Raw genomic sequence first — 25,798 nt, forward strand, 5'->3', positions numbered from 1 at the left:
AACATGCATACTTCTAATGCAAAGCAAAAGCTATAAAATCACATGAATATACTACTAGGATGATGGATGTAAGTGGCAGCCAACATAAATAATAATTAAATAAGAAACATTCCAAAGAAAGTCAGAATTCCCTTGCTTATACTGGAGATTATCCCTAGACAAATGAAGCTCCAATACACACAAATTACCCCACCACTTGATGATTATGAGTCCCTAAATAACCAATATATAACAAATATTAGGTTTAATATAGTCCTAGGTAAAAGCCTAAGGTACCCAAGAACCCAAACCAAGCCAAAAGGTAGAACCGGATTCAGAACTGGCTGAATCCGGTTCACTTTGTTACTCAGGTGTGTGAATCCGGTTCACTTTGCAGTGACTATTTTGGGATCCAAAATCCATAGATCATTCAATTATGGGGTTACCTTCCCAAAATTAGTTTAGGGCTTTGATAGATTACAACAGTTGGAAGATTTTGACCCATTTGCATGTAGGATCAAATTAGGGTTTCAAATAAAATTTTAATAAATATAAATTCTGCAAATTTTTGAGAAAATGGCTGAAATGAAAGAAGGAGATAAGGGATTGGTATTACAGCCTGATTTTAGTAACCTATTAAGCTATATCTAAGTCTTAAATGAGGATTTTATCAAAAGCCGTCTAAACTATTAGGTCTAGGCTGAATTAGGTCTTAATTCTAAGAAGAAATCAGCATGACATATAGAGAAAAGGTTGAGAAATTGGGGATTTGGGGTTGAAGGTTGTTCCTAGGACAATAGATTGGTTAATTAGGTCTTCAATTTAGGGTTTTGAACAACCCAATCTAGGTTCATCCATTAGAAAAAAGAGAGTAATTTGGGAAAAACAGGTTCAGGTTTAGAGGTTTTACCTGAATTGAGAGGATTCTTGATGATGGCAGCCCCAATTTCCAATTCCAATGGAATCTCAAGGTTGGAAGAGAGTAATCCCAGCTTTCCTTCTCTTTTCCTTAGTTTTCTTCTAAGCTGCCAAGGCTGGAATCGATTTTATTTGGTGTAAAAATGAAATCCTAAGCTAAGGATTTCTTATATATACAGTCTACTAAAGACTGTTTGTTACTTATTAATTAAAATCAGTTTTTAAAAATGTAATTTCCTAAACTGTTTTTAAAGTAATTTAACTACTTAATTCAAGTTTTTAAGTTACTTAGGATTTTTAAAGATTATGGAAGTGGGCCCGGGTATGTTGGCACCTAAGCAATCTAGATCTACAAAGGGGTGTGGGTCCCACTAGGTAAAAATTACTATTCTACTCCTAGTACAGTAATTAAACAAGAATAGTATATATATACACATAGAATGGGATTCTTACCTATATACCGGCCTAGGATATAGTGAGGTTCCGCATATGCTTGACCCAGCATGTCTGGCATAAGAAACTGATATGCTGGAATCCGGCAAGATTTTCAGACTCAAGGATAGCTAGCTGTCCTAGCTTCTTGGAATCCTCCATAGGTGTGTCAAAGGATTGCTCTGAATCCACCACCGATGCAGCCCACAATATAGAGGCAAGCATAAACACAGACTCAGAACTTGTAATCACACCAGTTCGAAAAAGTTCAAATTAGAGGTGGGTTTCACACTATATCCCAAGGAGAATCTCGAAAGAGGTATGTCCAGTAGTTTTATTCACAGAACTGTTATATGCCAACTCAGCAATGTCTAGGATGGAGGGCCATGTCTTCTTATAATCTCTGACCAAACATCTCACTAGGTTACCAAGGCTCCTTTTGACCACCTCTATTTGCCCATCAGTCTGTGGGTGGAATGCAGTAGAGAACAGAAGCTTGGTGTTTGTCTTCAGCCATAAAGTCTTCCAGAAGTAGCTCATAAACTTCACATCTTGATTAGAGACTATAGTACTCGGCAGCCCATGGATGCGAACTATCTCCTTGAAAAACAACTTGGCAATGTGGGAAGCATCAAGTGTTTTTCGGCAGGGGATAAAGTGAGCCATCTTGGTGAATCTGTCAACAACCACCATGATGGAATCGAATCTCTCTCTAGTAGGGGGCAGGCCAACTACAAAATCCATACTGATGTCAACCCAGGGCTTGTGAGGAATCGACAATGGTGAATAGAGATCTGTGTTCTGCTTGGTACCTTTAGCTAACTGGCAAACTCGGCATCTCTTGATCACATGGTCTACATCCTTGGCCAAGTGAGGCCAATAGTACCGATCAGTCACTTGCAAGATGGTTTTGTCTTTCCCAAAGTGTCCTCGTAGGCCTCCTCCATGTAGCTCCCTAATAATATGATGGCATAGGGACGAGTTGGGAATGCAGAGTCGTGTTCCTAGAACAAATATCCATCATGTAAAGAATACTTAGGGTGTTGTCCACCCTGCTTCAAATCAGCATATAGGACATGAAAGTCCTTATCACTAGCATACTCTTCTCTGATCTGTTCGATGCTAAGTGCATGGGCTGAGAATGTGTTCAAAGTCGGGACTTTTCTGCTCAGTGCATTAGCCACTATGTTCTCCTTTCTTGACTTGTACTTGAGGGCAAAATTAAATTCTTGTAGATAAGCAACCCATTTAGCATGCCGGGAGAGAGGAGAAGAAGATAAACCAAGATTAGGTTTTTTGAGTAACCCGCTTTGATGCCATAATGAAATATGAGAATGACTTGTGTCTTATGGGACACACGCCAACTTTATTTATAATACAGAGGAGAACTTTCCACACTATGAGTACAAGACATAAATACCCCTACGACATTGATATGATATAAATACCCTTGTACCCCATTTTACAACAGACGTTAAGTCCTTTCTTCAGAAGAAGTTCTGCCTTCAGGCAGATGTTATTGTTTCAAGCCTGGATCAAAGACATTTGCTGCTTCGATTTTTGGAGAAATCGGATTTTGTTCGAGTGTGGCTTAAGGAGCAAGTCTTCATCCAAGGATTTAAAGTAAGAAACAAATTGGCCGGCTGGAATGGCAAGCTGCTCTCTTCAGGAGGGAGATTGACTCTGCTGAAATATGTCCTTGCATCTATGCCTATTTATATTTTGGCTAGCCTAGATGTCCCTAGAACTGTTATGAAAAGATTTAATACTATTTGCTCCAAATTTTTATGGGGAAATTCAGAATTTGGTAGGAATCGCCATTGGGTAAGTTGGGGAAAATTTTGTGGACCATTTCAGGAAGGAGGTTTGGGCATGAGGTCCTTAGAGGATATAAACAAGGCTATGAGAATAAAGGATTATGGACACTTGCTGAAAATACATTATGGAGAAGATTTTTTAAGGAAAAATTCTTTAAGGGTGAGCATGTCATTTTTGCTAAAAGGTGTCCTACGGGTTCTATATCGTGGAGAAAATCGATGGATTTGAAGAATTTTATTCTAACTAAATCTAAGTGGCTGATTGGTCACGGTGAAGTGCTTTTTTGGCTTGATAATTGGCTTGGAATTGGTCCTCTCATTGACTTTGTGGATGGGGCAGTGAATGTGAATACTAATACCCTTTTTAGAGATATGATCCAGGATGATGGTTCTTGGATTTTAATGCTTAAATCTTATTGACAATGATTCTGTTCAGAATCTCATTTTATATTGCAGCATCTCCATTTCTTGTAGGAAGGACAGGTTGGTGTGGACTCCCACAAGTGATGGTAAATTTTCTCTTAAATCTGCTTGGTAGGAAGTTAGGACTACCCTGTAATCTCGTACTCCAAGTGGTTTTGAAATCAGTCTGTGCCTACTAAGATAGGCTTCTTCTCTTGGCAGATTTTTAATGGGAGCATTCCTACTGATGACATGTTAATGAAAATAGGCATTCCTTTGGCCTGTAAATGCTTTTGTTGTAGGGATCCTTGGCGGGACTACTCGAACCATTCTCTATTATTTGGAGGAACTGCAGCTAAAGTGTGGGGGTGTTTCAGTAGACTATCGAGTGTTGATATCTTCCCAACTCAAGACTTAAGAAGCCGAATTTTATTTTGTCACTCAAAGCAACCTGAAATGGTATATGTGAGCATATTATTGGCATTATCCCTTCTTTTATTGTATGGGGAACTCTGGAAAGAGAGGAATAATCGCAGGCATGAAGACGGCAGTAGAACGGCTTTTACTATCATTGACAGGATTTTACTTTGGATTAGGGAAGTGCCTTATCCCAAAAATTTCAAGAAATCGTCATCTTCGCATGATGGTTTGATCTTATAGGCTTTCAAGTTGTCTCCTCCAGTTTTCAGACAAAGGGTTCCTTTGCCCATTTATTGGTGTCTCCCTCAACAGGGTTAAGTTAAATGTGGATGGTGCGAGTAAAGGGAATCCTGGAATTAGTGGTGGTGGAGGTATCATTAGGGACTCTCAGGGAAATTTAATTGTGGCTTTCTCTAATTTTTATGGTGTTTGCTTCAATGCAGTTGGCCGAAATGAGAGCCCTTTTGGATGGGCTTTGTTTATGTTCTGAGTTGGGTTTTACAGGTTGCCATGTCAGTTCGGATTTAGCGACAACGGTGAACTTTATTAAGCAACGTAAATGCAGCCTATGGAGTTGTTGGTTTTGGTTTCAGGATGTGTTGTCCCTTTCAGAGGCTCTTGATGTCAACCCCTTTTTCTCTTATAGGGACAGTAATCGGGCTGCTGGATTTTTGGGAAATTATGCTTGCGGGTCTTTCAGTAATAATATTTTCCATGTGGAACATGAATTGCCTGCTCAGCTTAGCCAAATTTTGGAAGAAGATAAAGCAGGTCTGCCTGTCTTTAGGATGTAGCCAGGATTTTTGACTTGGTTGGGTTCTGTTTATTTAGGAGTGAGAGAGTGATCTGTATCCTCTTTGGGTAGGGGTAAGATGGGTTATGTTCCCCCCTTGTATTTCTTTTTAGTGGTTATTTTTTTTTAAATGAAGCTCTAGGGGCTGTCCCGGATCCTAGATAATATTCAGGTTAAATATATATATGTATTTATTTATTTATTTATTTGTTGGAAACTAGGGGTATTTTGGTTTTTGGGTTTTTCTGTCCTTAGTATGTAATTTCATAAACTCTTGTTTTATAAAATAGGGAGGCTGCCTGCGAGAGGATTCTATTCAATTCCAATCGCAGGCTGCTCTCCACAAGCTTGCGGCAACCCAGTTTTCTCTGCTCTCTTCCTCTCTTTCTCTTGGTTTGATCAATCAGATTCTGGCTTGTAACATGGTATCAAAGATGTATTGATCAAACCAAGAGGCTTCTTCAATCCCCTGCTGCTGGTTCCCTTCTCGGTTTCCAGAATTTCTGTGGTGTGCAGCCACCGAATGCTGCACTTGGTGATTATGGATTAAAGACTCCTTATTGATGAAAGGAGTACTGGTTTTGATGACTGTTGTGGAAGATTGCTTGCTGCTGTGACCTTTTTTTTTTTTTTCCTGTGGAGATTGATCTCTCTGATTGGGCTCTTTCTTCTTGAAATTGATGGAGAATTTTGGCACTGGTTTTGGCCTTTATCATATGGAGAATTGATCAAGAGTGTTGATTGGTTTGCTTTGATTTTTTTTTTTTTTTTGTTGAAAACTCTATCAGGTTCTGTTCTTATTGCCTTTTTCTTTGAAGAAATCGATTCCTCTCAAGGTTATTGGTTTTGCTATTGATTTTTGCTACTGTTTATGTTTTTGGATGGTTATTCTACTGTTGCTGCAGTTCTGTTGGCCTAGAAAATCTTCTTCAATTGCGCTTCGAGGAACTAAACTTCCTTGGTGATGTTTTTCCAAAACCCTGCCTACTTGATTTTTTTGGCTGCTGGTGTCTTGCCTTGTGTGATTGGTGCTTGCTGGCCCATTATTCTTGCTATTTTTGGACTGTTCATTTGTTTCACTGCTACTGTTACTTGCTGTTCACTCTGTTTATGTGCTATGGGTGACAACAAGTCAGCTTCTACTACCTCTGCGGCTCCTCTTCTGATAATGTGAATATAACCATTACTTCTATCAAGCTCAAAGGGAGCTCGAATTATTTGTTATGGGCACAAGCTGTGCGGGTGTATATCATGGCCATAAACTTAAATATCTTACTTCGGATCCTCGTACTTCTAGTGATAGTTGATACAATGAGTGGCAAAAGGAGAATGCCATCATTCTTTATTTTATTTCTTCTGACTTCGGAAGAAGTGATAGATACTACCGGGGAAGAGATGCTCTGAATCAATTCCATTGATTCTTCATATTCAAAAAAATCATCAGAAAAAGGAATGGAGTAGTTTGAAACATTGGAGCAAGAGTCCGTATTTATAGGAATAGAATATTCTGATTATGTTAACTGGATAAATTTCCAACTTTTATCTTTTTTGTCTTATGGAATGGATCAAAGTCTCACTGGAAGAGTAAGAACTCAACAGGACCCTACCTCTCTTTATCTGGTTATGGAATAGCATGGAACCTGATATAGCTGCTAATGTTATGTTTCATACAACAGCCAAAGGTGTTTGGGATGATTTGAAGGATACTTATTCTTAAGAGAAGAAAGAATGTATAGACTTATATGAGAAATTATTTCCACTCCAACAATCTACTAAGTCTCTCCAAGAGTACTACAGTTCATTCAAGGGCTTGGTTGAGGAGTTGAATTTATTTCAGCCACTTACCACCGATATTGAGAAGTTGAAGGCTCAGCGCAACGAAATCTTCGTTTCCAAGTTTTTGGCCGGGTTGAATTCTGATTTGAAGGCCGTCAAGGGTCACTTACTTGTTGGTGAGACAGTTCCTACACTTGTTGATACTTTTTCTCGTCTCAAGTGTATTGCTGCTCCTACTAAGGTTGAATCCTCCCCCTAGTACCGGTAGCCTGAAATCTTGCTTCGAACTGACTTCAGAGGGCCCGTTAGAGTAGATCAGATTTCCTAAACCTGGTAAAGGCGCGTCAGCCCTTAGACGAGTTCCTCAATCAAACTTGGGCCCAGTTCAGTCCGAATGTGCCCTTCTCTCTCAAAAGACAACTGCACGAGAGGTTTAAGATCATACCCACTTCTAAGATTGGACACTTATTTGGGTATTCCATTTGTGGCTGGTAAACTACCTTTATTGCTGGCCGTGGTCGTGGAAGAGGCCGTAGTACAGGGGGAGACCGTAGTGGTGGTGGTTGTGGTACTGGAAGTCAATCTAGTGATCGCTCCAATAGGAATTGTACTCATTGTGGTAAATCTGGTCATACTGTTGACTATTGTTGGGACAAGCATGGTAAGCCAGATTGGGCAACCCAATCAGCCATTCATGCAGTATTTGATGGGAGTGCTGATATTTTACCTACTGTTGATTCTAGACCTGGTCAAACTAATGGTGGCAGCTCATCTAACAGTACTAATCATGATGATATATCTTAGATATTACGCCGGTTACAAAGTCTCGAGGCATGTAGTAGTATATCCTTCGGACCTTCCTCTTCCGCCACTACCCTAGCTCATGCAAGGACATCTGCCTTCTTCTCTACATCCTCTTCTCCTTGGATTATTGACTCTGGGGCCTCTTCTCATATGACTGGTAAGTCTACCTTATTACTTCTTTTCTAATACCTCCCATCCTTCATCTGTCATATTGGCTAATGGGTCTGCTGCTCTTGTTACTAGTTCTGGTACAGTAGCTCCCACCTCTTCTATTAATCTTTCCTCTCTGTTTCATGTTCCTCAGTTTCCTTAAAGTCTTCTCTCTGTTAGTCATCTTACTAAAGCTTTACATTGCTCCGTAACTTTCTTTCCCTCTCATTGTGCTTTTTAGGATCTTCACACGAGGAAGACAATTGGTGGAGGTCATGAAAAGGATGGACTATACTATCTCACCAGTGGTGTTGCTACTCCTTCCACTGCTGCTGCATCTATTGGTGGGGTGATTCCTTTCCAGTGGCATTGTCGCTTAGGTCATCTGCCCTTAGCTAGGTTAAAATTATTATTTCCTTCCTTTCCGTCTCTGTCTAGGTTAGCATGTGAAGCATGCGAGTTGGGAAAACACCACCTTGTGTCATTTTCCTTCTTGGTCTGTGGCTCATAGTCCATCATTATTGTTAGATAACCTGGAGAGGGTGAATAGGATAACTAGTGAAATATGAGTTTGTTTAAAGTTTCTTTTGATTTGGTCTTAGAATCAAGTAAATAAATTAACTGCTCAAAAGAAGAAGACACTAGATTTTATAGTGGTTCAGCTAACCAAGTCTACATCCACTCCTCTCAACATTGAGAGAAATTCACTCGCTCTCCCTTTCAATACAATAAGTGGGGAAGAACACCTTTACAATCTTTTTACCCGGATAAGAGAATCCTAAATCTTTTAAGGATAAGAGGATCATTTGCACAATTCTAAGTATAGTCTAGGCTAGTGCAAAACCGCCTTGCTCATCTAGAGTTAACCCAACTCAAGAGCAAGAATAAAAACAAATACAATTAGAAAAAGATAAGGATTACCTAGGCAAGGAGTGTGACATGTACTCCTTGCAAGTGTTGAATGATATGAAAATGAATGCATATGATCTTGACCTTCTTTAGAACATTTCTTTAGAATGAATGCTTGTAAAGGTCTTTGAACATTGAAGTCAATCTTGAATGGTCTTGATAGAGACTTCTTAACTTCTACACAATAGACCTTTGAATGACTTTTCACCTCTCAATAAAGTAGTCTTTTGGACCGTAGTGGATGGTGAAAAGGTTTGACACGTTCACTATTTATAGAGCTCAATTAATGCTCTAAAAACATGTGCAAAAAAAGCTCTAACAGATCTATATTTGTCCATCCGGTCGACCGGACAATATAGCGCCGCTGGGGAAAAGTGTTAGAACTGTAGGGGTATTTTGGACCCTTTTCTTGTTTTTTTTATGTTTCTATTATGTGGGCTTTAGTCCCACATTGCTTATTTGTACTTCTGTCCTCTATTCTCAATGATATAAATAAAAAGCTTAGGGTGATCATTAATCATCCAAGCCTTACTTTAATTCTAAACCTCTTAACATGGTATCAGAGCAGGTTTTGAATTAGAGTCCTCTATCTTCTATTTTCAGCTCCTTCTTTCTCTTCTCTCTCTCTCTCTCTCTCGATCTCCTCTTCTCTTCTCTCTTTTCTTTCTTTGTTTTCTATTCTTCAATAGGGCAGCACTGATGAGGTGATCCATAGATCCATCTGCAACCCTTTCTCACCTCATTCCATGGTTAAATAAATCAATATCTACAACACCTTGGCTGCGATATTTGAAGCTTCGCTTATTTGATTGATTCCACCTCCAGTATAAGGAACCAATCTCCCTTATTGAAGATTAAGAACTGCAGCAGGTTCCTTTATTGGATTTCTTTCCTATCTCAGATCTGCCTTGAAGACCTCTTAGATCGATTTCTCCAAAAACAGGGTTTTTTTTGAAAACCCTGATAAATATCGATCTAGGAGCTTCTGTCCTCTGTTGGGGCTGATATTTGGAGGAGTGCTCAAGCCCTGCTAAACCCACACTTGAGCCCAGTTTCAACTCAATCCAATATTTTTTTGTAGGTTTTTTTTCCCTACATCGATCTCAACAAAATCAGGGTTTTTTTTTCAAAACCTTGAAAAAATCGATCTCAGGTTTGTAAGCCTCTGTTGCTGCTGATTTTTGGAGGCTCTTATTATTATCATATTAAAAGTCTCTCTACCAATTTTTTGGCCATTCTCTTGAAGTATTTGTTGGGGTTCTCTTCACAACAGCCCCTCTTGAAGTTTTTTTCTGCTGCACTTATAGCTGAATCCGAAGTTTCTACTGGTACTTCCACTGATAATGGGTATAGTAGGAATGACACCCGTGATCTTCTCCCTAATCCTATCAAACTGGATGGGAGCAATTACCTGATATGGTCTCGCTCTGCCTACTTTGCCATTGCTGGCCGTGGGCTTATTGGCCATATTGATGGCACTACTGTCATGCTAGCTGAAGTTGGCCCTTCTCTAACCAGGTGGATCTCCAACAATGGTATACTTATGTCCTATTTGATTGGCTCAATGCACTTAGACCTTGCCTATGGTTTTCTTCTCCTTGATATAACCCATCAGATTTGGTCTACTTGCAAGGAGACATATGGACAGCTCGGTAATGATGCACAAGTGTATGAACTCCGGAAGAAGGCCAATAATATTACTCAGGGGGAGTTATCTGTCTCCAAATACTATGCTACTTTGTGCAGTCTCTGGCAGCAACTGGACCATTTTTCTGATTACCATCCCACTACAGTTGATGATATTACTGCATATAAGAAGCATCTGGACAAAACCAGGGTCTATGATTTTTTGGCTGGTTTGAACATGAAGTATGACCAGATTCGTGATCAGGTACTAGGTCATTCCCCTTTTCCCACACTTAAACAATCCTATGCTTTGGTCTCCTCTGAAGAGAATCGTCGAGTTGCTATGCTCCACCCTCCTGTTACTGACTGATCAGCCCTCTAGTCTACTGCCCAGGCTACCCTTGCCCCTGTCGGACATGTTTCTCCTGGTGATTCTACTACAGGGACTGTTACTTGTGAGCATTGTCACAAGCCTTACCACACCAAAGAGAAGTGCTGGAAACTTCACGGGAAGCCAGTTGACTTTGAGGCTAAACGGGTTGCCAAGAAAAAGACAAAGAATGAGGCAAACCACTTTGAATCTATTCCTACAGCCCCCGCTACTGACACTGTCCTATCTCAGGATGATCTACAGGCTTTCCTACGACTACTAAGATCTTCCGTTGTTGCTGCCTCTACTACATCAGCTCTTGCCACCTCTTCTACACCTTTAGGTTCACACTTTGCCCAGTCAGGTATTCCATTGGTGGTCATTGTGCTTCTGTAGCTTCGAATCCTTGGATCATAGATTCTAGGGCTACGGATCACATGACCGGTTCCTCTAGCCTGTTCCATCGGTATTCTCCCACTTCTGGGAAAAACAAGGTCAAAGTAGCTGATGGTTCTCTTTCCTCCATATCTGGAAAAGGAATCATCAACTGCACTTCCTCCCTTACTTTGTCTTCGGTTTTGCATATCCCTAATTTTACTACTAACCTTCTTTCTATTAGTAGTCTTAATCATGATCTTAACTGTAAAGTGATTTTTTTTCCTTCTACTGTGTGTTCCAGGATCTGACCTTTGGGAAGACGATTCGATTGGGTAAAGTGCATGGTGGCTTGTACCTGCTTGATGATGGTCGTCTTACTCCACCCCCGTTACCATCTCCACATCAGAACTCCTTAGTCTCCTCTAAAATTTACCAGTGACACTCTAGATTAGGTCACCCTCCATTAGGAATATTAGCATCTTTATTTCCTACTTTGGTCAAATCATGTGATAAGACCGATTTGTTTTGTGAGGCTTGTGTTCTGGCCAAACAAACACGTTCTACTCATTTGATTTCAAATAAAAGGAGTTCTTCACCTTTTCAATTGGGTCATTCTGATGTTTGGGGCCCTAGTCGTAAAACATCCCTTTCTGGTCATCGTTGGTTTGTTTCTTTTATTGATTGTCATTCTAGGCATACATGGGTTTATCTTCTGCACACTAAGAGTCCAGTTTTTTCCTGTTTTCAGCATTTCCATAGAATAGTCCAAACTCAGTTCCAGGCTAATCTCAAGGTTTTCAGAAATGATAATGGCACCGAGTATAAGGAAAACCAATTTCAGAAGTATTTGGCTGATAATGGGATTATTCACCAGACTAATTGTATCGATACCCCAGCCCAAAATGGTGTGGCTGAAAGGAAGAACCGACATTTGTTGGAAATGACCAGGGCGTTGATGTTTTCGCGCCATGTCCCCTCCCAATATTGGGGGGATGCTATGCTCACTGCAACCTATCTCATTAATCGGTTGCCTTCTCGTGCTCTTGACTCCCGCAATCCGGCTGAACTTTTACATGGGAATTCCACCTTTGAGGTTCCTCCCAAGGTGTTTGGTTGTGTGTGCTATGCCAGAGACACGAAATCTCATGGTAAACTTGACCCCCATGGGTTGGGGTGTGTTTTTTTGGGTTACTCTCCAACCCAAAAAGGTTATAAGTGTTACCATCCCCCTTCCCGTCGTACTCTGGTCAGTATGGATGTTGTTTTTCACGAACGTCTTTCCTATTATCCATCTCCACATCTTCAGGGGGAGAATTTTGGTTCTATTAAAGATGTGTTTGTGCTTCCTCCCCTTAAGGCTCCTCCTACTTTGGAGCCTATGGCTACTGTCCAGCCTACTTTGGAGCCTACTTTGGCTGCTGCCCCTTTTCCTTTGGCTGCTGTCCAGCCTACTTTGGAGCCTACTTTGGCTACTGACCCTTCTCCTTTAGCTGTTGCCCCTTCTCCTTTAGCTGCTGCCCCTTCTTCCACGGGGATTCTTTTACAAGGGGAGCTTGTAGAAAATAATGATGGTCATGTTCCTAGTCAGGGGAGTTGACTCCAATCCAGAAGACCATCAGTGAATTTCAGAAGAGAATTGACAACTCGAATGTTATCACCTACCAAAAGAGATTCTCCAAAAGAGGGTAGCATCAATCCACTGTGGCACCCATGCTTATCCAATTGCCGGCTTAGGATCCAGTTCCTCGTCCTCCTCCTGGTGAGACTTCTCCTTTCGAACTACCTATTGCTCTTTGCAAAGGTATTAGGACTTGCACCTTGCATCCCATTTCTCGCTTTGTTTCTTATAGTTCTCTGTCTCCGTCTTTTCATGCATTTGTGTCTTCTCTTTCTTCTGTTTCTGTTCCTAAAAATTGGTAGGAAGCTTATGCAAATGGAAAGTGGAAGGCAACTATGTTGGAAGAAATGAAAGCCTTGAAAAAAAATAATACTTGGGATCTTATAGATCTTCCTCCAGGGAAAAAACCAGTGGGATGTAAATGGGTGTTTGTGGTCAAACAGAAGGTTGATGGCACTGTGGATCGGTATAAGGCACGTCTGGTTGCAAGAGGCTTCACTCAGACATATGGGATTGACTACCAGGAGACCTTTGCTCCTGTTGCAAAGTTGAATACAGTTCGGGTTTTACTATCTTGTGCAGCCAATCTTGGATGGGATCTACAACAGCTGGATGTGAAGAATGCCTTCCTAAATGGAGAACTTGGTGAGGAGGTGTACATGGATATTCTACCAGGGTTTTCTTGTGACAATAATCAAGGTAAAGTGTGCAAGTTGAAGTGAGTACTTTACGGGTTGAAGCAGTCACCTAGAGCTTGGTTTAGTCGGTTTCACAAGGCCATGATTTCTATGGGTTATAAACAGAGTAATGCTGATCACACTCTCTTTATAAAGAGGGCAGGAAAAAACCTTACTGTTCTTATAGTCTATGTGGATGACATTGTTGTTACTGGCAACGATGGTGATGAGATGAACCAATTGAAGAAGTTTCTTGGGCAGGAGTTTGAGATTAAAGATCTAGGGAAGCTATGGTACTTTCTAGGGATTGAGGTTGCCAGATCTTCTAAAGGCATTTTTCTGTCCCAAAGGAAGTATGTCCTAAAGCTGTTGTCTGAAACTGGTTTGTTAGGATGTCACCCTTCAGATACTCTTATGGTGGCTACTGTTCGTCTCAAAGAAAAGGAGGGTGAACCTGTTGATAAAGGCCGGTACCAAAGATTAGTGGGGAAACTGATTTGTCTCTCACACACACGTCCATACATTGCTGTTGTTGTGAGTACTGTGAGTCAGTTTATGCATGACCCCTATTCTTCTCATATGGAGGCTGTTCTTCAAATTTTTCACTACTTGAAGTCAGCTCTTGGAAAAGGCATTCTTCTGTCTCCTCATAGTCACCTATGGGTAAAGGCATATACCGATGCTGACTGGGCTAGTTCTGCTGATTGGAAATCTATCTCTGGGTATTGTTCTTTCGTAGGGGGCAATCTTGTCACTTGGCGTAGCAAGAAGCAGAATGTGGTAGCTCGTTCTAGTGCTGAAGCAGAGTTTCGTGCTATCGCATAGGGAATTTGTGAGTTACTTGGCTGAAAGGCTTGCTACAAGACCTTGGTTTTCCTGATCATCTTCCTATAATGTTCATAGTTGTCACAGCGTCACGGCGATCCAAGTCGGTGGAAGGGTGTCACGTCGATATATCGACATGTCGCCCACCATGGCGAGCATGTCGACCATGTTTAATTTTTTATTTTTTCTATTTTTGATGTCATTTAGTATGTTATAATATATGTCCTATAACATAAAAAATCAACATGAAAGTGTACTACACTACTATGCCACTATGGTTTAATTCATAAAAGTGTAACTAAAGTCACAAAACAAAAATAACAATTAAACTGGTTTTTAGGCTGAACTAAAACACAAAATCAAACTATCAAAGTACTGGTTTTTCTGCTATAACATTAAGTTGAAGGGGAAAAAAAAAAAACTGAATTATGGACTAATGGAGTTGAATATGTGCTGCTGTTGTGTGTGGCTGTGTGCAGGGCAAGAAGAAGAAAAAAACAAAACACCTTCTCTCATTCTCTGTCTATGTGGAAGCCTGCAACTGCAAGGCAAGAAGCAGAAAAGCTCAAAACCGAGAGGTTGTGTGCAAGCCTGCAAGGCTGCAAGTGCAAGGCAACAAGAAGAAAAAGGGAAAAAAAACTGAGAGGTCTGCTGTAAGCAATCCTGGCAATCGCAAGGCAAGAAGAAGAAAAAGAAAAAAACAGAGTAGAGGTTTGTGAAGTAAGCAGCAATCGCAAGGCAAGAAGAAAAGAAAAAAAAGCAGTACTCGTGGTCAGAATCGGAATAAATCCTCCCCCCTTTGTCTCTCGACTATCTCCTGTGCATGCGATTGCGAAGAAGAAAAAAAAAAAAAAAAAAAAACCGAGAGTCTCTCCTCTGTCTCTCGAGTCTCGACTATCTCCCTGAGTCCCTGTTCACAGAGACTGAACAAAGAGGTTGCGAAGAAGAAAAAAAAAGAGAAAAAAAACCGAGAGGCCCCCCTCTCTCTCGACTATCTCCCACTGTACAAGTAGTTGCGACTTGGGAAGAAGAAAAGAGAAAAAAATAAAAATAAAAAACCGAGAGGACTACTACCCCCCTCCCCTTCTGTCTCTCAACTCTCTCCCTGTCTTTGTGTGTAATTGCGTATGTGTGGCTGTGCAAGACAAGAAGGAAAAAAAAAAAAAAAAAAAAAAAAAACGATACTACTACTACTGGCTGGGAGGAGAAGAACTGAAGAAGAAGAAGTTAAGATTAGAAGAAGAAGAGGACTGCTGGGAGGAGAAGAACTGAACTAAAAAATCGAGTTGCAGAGGACTGGGAGGAGGAAGAAGAACCAAATTAAACAAAAATACAAATTACAAAATAATAAAAACTTACGGGAATGGAGTCCTGGAGGTTGTTGGAGATGTTCGTAACTTCGAAGGAGTGAAGAACTGCTGCCGAGAGTTGCAGGAAGCTTGCCGGAATCTCGTCTCAACTCTCACGAACTCTTCCTCACTTCCTCCATCTCGACTCTCTGAGGAGAACCTTGAAGTCTCGAACTGTTTAGCCTTTTGCGATTTCTATTTCCCACAAATGTAATATGTTTATTGTTTTTAAACTTTATGATAAATTGATAATGTGTATTGCAGGTGTATACTTTTAAGTTACACCTCCCATAGACATTAATAAAAAAGCATCTAAGCTATTAAATGGTTTAAAAAAAAAAAAATTTAAATCTAACTTTTATATGTACAAATATCGACCTATATGCCAACATATCGTGGTATAGCGTCCATGGCGACACCATGGAAGCCATATCGAACGATATATTTACATCCACCTTGGCGAAGGATGCCACGGCGGCCCCATGGCGACGACAACAAAGCTGCAATCAACATTGCTCACAATCCAGTACAGCATGATCGAACCAAGCATGTTGAAGTGGACAGACATTTTATCAAGGAGAAGTTGGAAGACGGATTGATTTGTGTTCCCTTTGTGAAGTCTACTGATCAGGTTGCTGATATTTTCACGTAAGGATTGTCTGGAAAATTGTTCCATCCTAATCTAGTCAAGTTGGGCATGATTGACATATTTGCTCCAACTTGAGGGGGAGTGTTAGAACCATAGGGGTATTTTGGACCCTTTTCTTGTGTTTTTTATGTTTCTATTATGTGGGCTTTAGTCCCACATTGCTTATTTGTGCTTCTGTCCTCTATTCTTAATGATATAAATAAAGAGCTTGGAGGGGGGGGGGGGGTGATCATTAATCATCCAAGCCTTACTTTAATTCTAAACCTCTTAACAAAAAGTCGCCGTTTGAGGCATGATCTGGACCATCCGGTCGATGTCCGGTCGATCGACACGATCCGGTCGACCGAACAGCCCTGCTGGTACGATCTGTCAGGCTTCTACCAGTCCCGGTCCAAAATGCTCTGAGATCCGGTGACTGTCCTGCTTGAATATGGACAGTCTGGCTTTTGGGACCTTGTTCCAATGACTTTCCAACCTATAGTAGTGTCAAAAGGGGTTCTATAAAATCCTCCTAAGGTCTCTACATGATGCATATGGTATTTCATTATGAGTATGCAATTACAAGTATGTAAATGTGTTTTATCTATGTGCACATGAGCATCTTCTTAGAAATCTTCAAGTTGCCTTTGCTTCATGGATCCTTTGCTTGAGTTCAAAGGTATGTCTCTCAAGTCTTTGGTTCTTCAATGCCTTGACTTCTTATGATTTGTATTATTATGCTCTTTTCTCTTCAAGTCTTGTCTTTCTTTGAAGCTTTAACAAACCTGTCATCTTTAAGTTTTCTTAAGCAAACATTAGCTTATATCCATGTGTTTGTTATCATCAAAACATTCATGGAAGGAGGGAAGTGTTTTCCTAACAATTATTTGCTTTAGTCCATTTGGACATTTGGGGTCCCTGTTGTGTCACGAATAAACGAGGTTTTATTTATTTTGTCACTTTTGTGGACCACCATCCCGTCTTACATGGTTGTACCTTTTGAAGGATAGTTCTAAGTTTTTATCTGTATTCAAAGAATTTGATAATGAAATAGAAACTCAATTTGGCATGTCTATTAAAGTTTTTCGTTTTGACATTGCATTAGAGTATGTTCAAAATGACATTTCTTCTTTTTGTGTTGACCGTGGCATGATTCATCAGACTAGCTATTCCTATACCCCACAACAAAATGGGGTGGCCGAACGCAAAAATAGGCATCTTCTAGAGTTAGCTCGCGCTGTCATATTTCATATGCATGTCCCGAAGCACTTTTAACTGCATACCTTCACCTATTCTTGCTAATAAATCCCATTTTCTGTTGTTTTTCTAGGTGCACTTTTGTTCGCTTTACCAGTGCTTGTTTTTGGGCTTGTGTGTTTTGTTCATAATTTACATGGCTTCGTTGACAAGTTTGGCCCTCGGTCTACCAAGTGTGTTTTCCTGGGATATTCTCGTACCCAGAAAGGGTACAAGTGTTATGACCCTGTCTCACACAAGTATTTTGTGAGTACAGATGTCACCTTTTTTGAGGACAATCCTTTACTTTCCTCCGTCTTACTTGTCATCAGAGGATGACTTGCCGTGTGTTGTGCCACCTCTTGTTCCTATCTTAGTTCCATTTTCACCCCCCTTACAAGTATATTGGCGACGGGAAAAGTCCGCAGCCCCAAATCTGATTCCTACTGGTCCGATGATTTTGCCTCCTCCTCTTGCCTCCTCTGGTGAAGATCCCTCTCCTTCTTTGCCTATTGACTTACCAGTCGCCCTGCGCAAAGGTACATGCTCCTACACTCAGAAATCTAATGTCATGTATTCTATTGACAAGTTTGTTTCCTTATCTCATTTACCTCCTTCTGTTCATAATTTTGCCATGCCCTTGTCTACCACAGTTGTGCCTAAAAACCATGCTAAGGCACTTTGTTTTCCTGGCTAGAAGGCTGCAATGGATGTTGAAATCGATGCCCTCTTAAACAGTAATACCTGGAGTCTTGTTGATCTGCCACTTGGTAAGGACCTTGTCAAGTGTCGCTGGGTTTACACTATTAAGTATTTTCTGATGGTTTTGTTGAGCGGCTCAAAGCCCGTCTGGTCGCTAAGGGGTATACCCAAACTTATGTGGTTGACTATTTTGAGACCTTCTCTCCTGTTGCTTGGCTGAATTCGGTGCGCTTACTTAATTCCTTGGCGGTGAATTTTGACTGGCCGTTGTATCAACTTGATATTAAAAATGCTTTTTTGTATGGTGATCTGCATGAGGAAGTCTATATGGAGCAACTTCCTGGGTATGTTGCTGAGGGGGAGGATCGTACACGGGTTTGTAAGTTACGAAAGGCTATCTATTGTCTCAAACAATCACCCAGAGTGTGGTTTGAGAAATTCAGTGTTACAGTTATGTCTTGTGGCTTCTCATAGTGTTATTCCAACCACTCTGTTCTTGTTCGTTGCCGAAGTGGCAAGGAGATTGTATTAGTTGTCTATGTAGACGATATTATTTGTTGAGATGTGTTACCCGATATTATAAGGGTATTTTGGGTTTTTTATTTATGCTTTATTTATATACTTTTGAACAAGGGTAGGATTGTAATTTGGGCTGTGACACTGTTCACGTGAACAGTATCATGAACAGTATCGTGAATAGTGCCGTGAATAGTTTTCCCTTTGTAATCTCTTTTATTATTATTATTATAAATAGAGAGTTTGACTGATCTCATTGATCATTCAAGCCATTCACGAAATTCCTGTTTTGTTAACATGGCATCAGAGCCAAATACACTCTGATCTAGGTTTTCAAAACCCACCTCCCTCCCTTTGATTTTTTTCTCCTTCCCTCCATCGAGCTTCTTCCCTTCTTCTTTCTTCCTTTCTTTTGGTTCTTCTTCTCCCATTAGGGCAGCACTACTGAGGTGATCGTAATGATCTAGCTGCTGCCCCAATATACCTCCTTTTTATGCCTCTTTTTTGGATCGAGTGGAGCTGAAGCACTGTCTGCGATTTGAAGATTCCTATTTTTTTTTGGAGATCAGGCCTCTACATCTGTTTCGGCTGCATCTTCTATTGTGGGATCTTTATTTGATATTGTTCTTAGCCCCTATTCACTTCATTAGATTGGTTGAAGACCCCAGCCCCTTATCGATCTCTCTTCTCAGGGTTTTTCTCAAAACCCTGACATTAATCGATCTTGGGGTTGGGCTGCTGGTTCCTGCTGCATCTGATTGGCACCCTTGCTGCCTTCATTCGACATCATTCCCAGCCTACATATCTGAGATTTTTTGCTCCAATACAGCCCTTTTCTATTGGGGGTCGATTCCAGAATTTTTTGGATATTTTTGGCTGTTTTTTGCTTCATTGAAGATTGGTTACTCTTGCAATGACTGGTTCAGATTCTTCTTCGGCCTCTTCTGGCATTGATGGCCAGCCCCGGACTGATTTTCTTCCCCTTGCTGCCCCAATCAAACTTGATGGCTCTAACTACCTGAAGTGGTCTCGGTCTACCTATTTGACAGTAGCTGGCCGTGGCCTCACTGGCCATCTTCTTGGGACAACAACTAAACCAGTGGAAGAGGGTTCTCAGCTCAACAAGTGGTTATCGAATGATGCGATGGTGATGTCCTACTTGATCCATTCTATGCAAGGGGATATCTCAGACAATTTTCTTCTACTGGACACTGCCTATACTATCTGGAATGGTGCCAAAGAGACTTATGGTCGCACGGGGAATGATGCACAGGTCTATGAGATTAGAAAGAAGGCTAATGCCACTACCCAACAGGAGCTCTCTGTCACCAAATACTATGCTGCCCTCAAGAACATGTGGCAGCAATTGGATCATTACTCCGACCGTCGACCCTCTCATCGCATCGATCTGGCTGCCTATCGCAAACACGTTGACAAAATACGTGTCTATGATTTTTTGGCTGGACTAAATATGGAGTTTGATCCTATTCGGGTGCAAGTACTTGGGCAGTCCCCTTTTCCGTCCTTAGAACAGGCCTTTGCCTTGGTTCATAATGAGGAATCTCGTCGGGCTGCTATGCTGCATTCCTCATCGTTGATTGCTCCGCCTTGCAAGTTGCTTCGAGATTCCTTCTCTTACCACTACTGATGGTGGTACTGCTGTCCCTAAAGGTCCTGTCAAGTGTGAACACTGCAACAGGCTCTATCATACTAAGGCTCAATGCTGGAAGCTCCATGGGAAGCCTGCTGATTTTGAGGAAAAGAAAGCCCGTGGGAAGTTTAAGCCCAAGGCTCATATGGCTGATTCTCCTACTCCCGCCGCTGCTCCTTCATCTCGACATTGGGCTTACTCGGGATGAGCTCCTAGCTTTCCGTCGCATGCTACAGCCTCTTCCATGCTTCCCTACAGCATCTACACCTGCTGCCCCTCCTGGTTCTAATTTTGCCTCGGTACTCGATCGATGAGATCGTGTGCATCGGCTGTATCCGATCCTTGGATTATAGATTCGGTGCCACCGACCACATGACCGGCTCTTCCCATGTATTTCATCTTTATTCTCCATCTTCTGGCAAAGACAGTGTTCGAGTAGCTAATGGTTCCCTTTCTTCTATTAATGGGAAGGGTTCCATACGTTGCTCCCCTACCCTTTCATTAAAATCTGTTTTGCATGTTCCGTCCTTTTCTACCAACTTTCTCTCTATTAGTAGTCTCACTAGAGATCTGAACTGCAAACTGACTTTTTTCCCTTCTCATTGTGTCATACAGGATCTGGAGACGGGGCGTACGAGTGGGGGTGGTAAGATGTAGGATGGTCTCTACTTACTTGACCCGGGTCAACCTTCTACTTTGCATTCGGCTTCCTCTACAGCTCATCATTTACAGTCCACCTCGCCCCGACCTTCATCTCTGCAACCGCCGACTTAGTCATCCATCCCTTTGTACTTTGTCTCTTTTGTTTCCGAGCTTGATTAAGCATTGTAATAGGAATGAGTTTTTATGTGAGGCTTGTGTTTTGGCCAAACAGACTGCGTTCAGCTTATTCTTCATTAAATAAAAGAAGTGAGTTTCCTTTTGCTTTGGTTCATTCTCGATGTGTGGGGCCCGCCCGTTGTACTTCCCTTTCCGGTCATCGATGGTTTGTCTCGTTTATTGATTGTTATACTCATGCCACTTGGGTGTACATGATGAGCCATAAAAGTGAGGTCTTCCGCTGTTTTCAGTTATTTCATCGTATGGTTCAGACCCAATTCAATGCCACCTTGCGCATTTTACGCAGTGATAATGGCAGAGAGTACATGGAGGGTCAGTTCCAACTTTATTTGGTTGCACATGGTATTGTCCATCGGACCAGTGTGTTGACACACCGCCCGAGAATGGGGTTCTTGAAAGGAAAAATAGACATCTCCTCGAGGTCGCGGGCCATTATGTTTGCACGGCAGGTTCCTTCTCCTCTGGGGTGATGCCATTCTTACCATCGCTTATCTCATCAACCGTGTGCCTACCGTGTCCTTGATGGTCGTTCCCCGTTGATCTCCTCCAGGGTTCCTCCTCCTTTGTGGTTCCCCCAAAGTTTTTGGTTGTGTTGGCTATGTCCGCAATCATCATCCTCATGGGAAATTTGATCCACTGAGCATTCGGTGTATTTTTAGGCTATTGCGACCCAGGAAAGGATACAAGTGTTACCATCCACCTTCTCGTCGTACTTTTGTCTCCATGGATATTGTCTTCCATGAGTCCTTGTCATATTATTCCCAGACACCTCTTCAGGGGGAGCAGGATCAGGGTTTTGAAGATGTGTCTGCTATTCTTCCGGATTCTATTCAGGGGGAGCCCTCTGTAACTTCAGCTCCTATAGTGGCTCCTATTCAGGGGGAGCGTAAACCAGTCAGTCAAATCCCTGTTGATAAGGTATATACCCGGGAGCGCACAAGACAAGTTGAGACTACCATCACCACCATACCACCTCCACAATCGTCTGCACTTGATCCAGATCCAGACCTTACTACATCATCTGGTAAGGATCCTTCCCTTGACTTACCTATCGCTGTTCGTAAAGGCGTTAGGTCATGTACCCAACACCCCATCTCCAATGTTGTTTCCTATGATGCTTTATCTCCTTCCTATCGTGCATTTGTTTCTTCTCTTTCCTCTGTTTCTATTCCTCAGAAATGGCAGGAGGCGATTGCAGATCCAAAGTGGAAAGCAGCCATGATGGAAGAAATGACGGCCTTACTTAAAAATGAGTTATGGGAGCTAGTTGATCTTCCTTCGGGTAAGAAACCAGTCGGGTGCAAATGGGTATTTGTTGTCAAGCAGAAGCCAGATGGAACAGTGGATAGATATAAAGCCAGGCTTGTGGCCAGAGGCTTCACTCAGACTTATGGGATCGACTACCAGGAGACATTTGCCCCTGTTGCAAAGTTGAACACTGTTCGGGTCTTACTGTCTTGTGCTGTCAACTTTGGCTGGGACCTACAGCAGTTGGATGTAAAAAATGCATTTCTTCATGGGGAGTTGGAAGAGGAGGTTTATATGGATGTTCCTCCAGGTTTTTCCTCTGACAAGACCCATGGGAAAGTTTGTAGGCTCAAAAGGGCACTCTATGGGTTGAAGCAATCTCCACGGGCATGGTTTGGTAGGTTTCATAAAGCCATGGTCTCCTGTGGATACAATCATCAAGCGAAAGGGAGAAAAGGTCACTCTTCTCATAGTTTATGTTGGTGACATAGTTGTGACTGGTAATGATACAAATGAAGTTTCTCACCTAAAGGCTTTCTTGGGACGGGAGTTTGACATAAAAGATCTAGGACAGCTAAGATATTTTCTTGGGATTGAAGTTGCCCGTTCTCCAAAAGGCATCTTTCTCTCCCAGAGAAAGTATGTTCTAGATTTACTATCAGAGACTGGTTTGCTTGGTTGTCATCCTTGTGACATTCCCTTGGAAGCTACTACCCGTCTGCAAGAGAAGGATGGTGAACCTGTTGATAAGGGCAGATATCAACGATTGGTGGGCAAGCTAATTTATCTCTCCCACACCGCACGATATTGCCATTCGTGAGTCTTGTGAGCCAGTTCATGCATGATCCTTATTCCACTCACATGGCGTGTTCTTCGTATTCTCCATTACTTGAAGTCAGCTCCAGGAAAGGGGATCCTTTTGTCTCCTCATGACCATCTTCGCATTGAGGCTTACACAGATGCTGACTGGGGTGGTAACCCTGACAGGAAATCTACCTCCGGCTATTGTACTTTTGTTGGAGGAAATCTAGTCACATGGCGGAGTAAAAAGCAAAATGTTGTGGCAAGATCTAGTGCTGAAGCTGAATTCCGTGCTATGGCCCAAGGTATATGTGAGTTACTGTGGCTTTAGAGTTTACTCCTTGATATTCGTGGTTCTGTTCATCTTCCAATGATGTTGTACTTGTGACAACAAAGCAGCAATTAGCATTGCCCACAATCCAGTGCAGCATGACCGTACCAAACATGTGGAGATTGACAAACACTTCATCAATGAGAAGTTAGAGAGTGGGCAGATTTGTATTCCTTTTGTGAAGTCTGGAGATTAACTAGCTGATGTCTTCACCAAAGGGTTGAGTGGGAAGTTGTTTTATCCTAGTCTAGTCAAGTTGGGCATGTGTGATATCTATGCCCCAACTTGAGGAGGAGTGTTGAGATGTGTTACCCGATATTATAAGGGTATTTTGGGTTTTTTATTTATGCTTTATTTATGTACTTTTGAACAAGGGTAGGATTGTAATTTGGGCTGTGACACTGTTCACATGAACAGTGTCGTGAACAGTATCTTGAATAGTGCCGTGAACAGTGTTTTCCTTTGTAATCTCTTTTATTATTATTATTATTATAAATAGAGAGTTTGACTGATCTCATTGATCATTCAAGCCATTCACGAAATTCCTGTTTTGTTAACATTATTATTTTTGGTGATGATGTAGTAGGTATTGCAGCAGTGAAAACATATTTGCAGCATCATTTTTAGACCAAGGATCTAGGTTATGTTCACTATTTTTTTGGTAATGAAGTTATGAGAAGTAGTAAAGGCGTAAGCTTATCTCAGAGGAAGTATGTTCTAGATCTCTTGTCTGACATTGGCATGCTTGCTTCAAAGCCAGTGGATGTTCCTATGGACCCTCATCAGAAGTTTGGGGTAGGTGGTGATCTTCTTACAGATGTACATCGATATAGAAGTCTGGTTGGCAAGCTGATCTATCTTACAATTACCAGACCAGATATTTCCTTTGCCGTGGGTGTTCTTAGTCAGTTTATGCAGTCCCCTCGAAAGGCTCATAGGGATGGAGCTGTTTGTGTTCTTCGCTATTTGAAGAGTGCCCCTGGTAAAAGGTTGATTTATTACCCACATAAACATATGGATCTTGTTGCTGATTCAGATGCTGATTGGGTTGGATCAGCCAATGATCGTCGCTAGATCACAGGTTATTGTATGCCTGTTGGAGGAAATCTTTTTACGTGGCAAAGTAAGAAACAAACTACAATCGCCAGGTTTGTCTGTGCCTATGCCAATGAAGATGTATTGTAACAACCAAGCAGCCATATACATTGTTAGTAATCCTATCTATCACGAACGGACCAAGCATATTGAAGTGGACTGTCATTTTGTTTGAGATGCTGTTTTGAAAAAGCTTGTTGAGACTTCGTTTGTTTCGTCTTCGAATCAGCTAGCAGATTGTTTACCAAGTCGTTATTTGCTCATAGTTTTCACACTAGTTGTAACAAACTGAGCATGGGTGACCTATATGCTCCAGCTTGAGGGTGACCTATATGCTCCAGCTTGAGGGGTACTGTTGGAAACTAGGGGTATTTTGGTCTCTTAATTTTGGTTTATTGGTTTTTTTGTTATTATTTATTTTCTATCCTTAGTATGTAATTTCATAAACACTTGTTTTATAAAATAGGGAGGCTGCTTGTGAGAGGATTCTATTCAATTCCAATCGCAGGCAGCACTCCACAAGCTTGTGGGAACCCAATTTTCTCCCCTCTCTATCTCTTGGTTTGATCAATCCGATTCTGGCTTGTAACATTATTTATTTATATTAAAGAGTTAATAAGAAGACACAAAAGCAATAGATATTACCTAATGAAGGCCATTGGTAGGAGAGAAGGTGGTTGCTGGAAATTGATAGAACAGCTAGTTAGAAGAAGAAAAAGGAAGAGAGAAGATAAGGAGGAAAAGGAAGAGTATGACCTTGGCTTCACCATCAAGGCCTGTGGTAGGCTTCACGACCTTGGGTCACACTTGTTTCAACACAAGAGCTGCTGCTCCATTGAAAAAAAGGGCGTCCCCAGTGCACGTGGCTCCCACCACTGCAGAGTCTGGGGAGGGTCATAATGTACGCAGCCCTACTCCTGCTTTTGCAGAGAGGCTGTTTCCAGACTTGAACTTGTGACCACTTGGTCATAATGGAGCAACCTTGCCATTGCACCAAGGCCCACCCTCTCCTGCTCCATTGAAGAAGACACAAAATAATCAATAGCAAAATCATGGGTTGTAGTAGTCCTTCTCTTGTATTTATAAAATAAGAAGTATGGGTTACAAAAGTAGAAAGTGATTTCTACTAAGGTGTGTATGGTAACATTCATAAGAAAAAAACTTGTGGTGTTTTTGTGCTGTTTTTTGGGAATACATTTGGAACATAACATGTATGTGACGTGACGTCTGGTCTTTTTTTTTTTTTGGACCTTTTTTTTGGAATGAACCGGGTAAAAAGAATCACATTTCTCAGTCAGTTGAGAAACAAATTGAAAGTGGTTTTTAAAAAAACAAAAACAAAATTGGGCAGCAAAAAAGACCCAAGTTATATGAGTCTCAACTCTCGACTCTCCACCGCCTTGACCACGAGTCATGGTCTATTGTGGGCTGGTTATAACTCAAGTTGTTGGGCCTGATTGGGCTGGTCATTTTGGTTCTTTCTCCTCCTATGCTGGCCTTGTACTGC

At 41.4% G+C, this 25,798-nt stretch overlaps 1 protein-coding gene across 1 annotated transcript in view; it reads left to right on the forward strand.

Annotated features, from left to right (window-relative positions):
* The window catches only part of LOC122668042 (homeobox-leucine zipper protein ATHB-15-like), a 72,838-nt gene that overhangs the window by 45,951 nt on the left and 1,089 nt on the right, over positions 1 to 25,798 (forward strand). The window lies entirely within an intron of this gene.

The sequence above is a fragment of the Telopea speciosissima genome, chromosome 7 (genome assembly GCF_018873765.1).
Source record: "Telopea speciosissima isolate NSW1024214 ecotype Mountain lineage chromosome 7, Tspe_v1, whole genome shotgun sequence".
Classification (NCBI taxonomy): domain Eukaryota; kingdom Viridiplantae; phylum Streptophyta; class Magnoliopsida; order Proteales; family Proteaceae; genus Telopea; species Telopea speciosissima.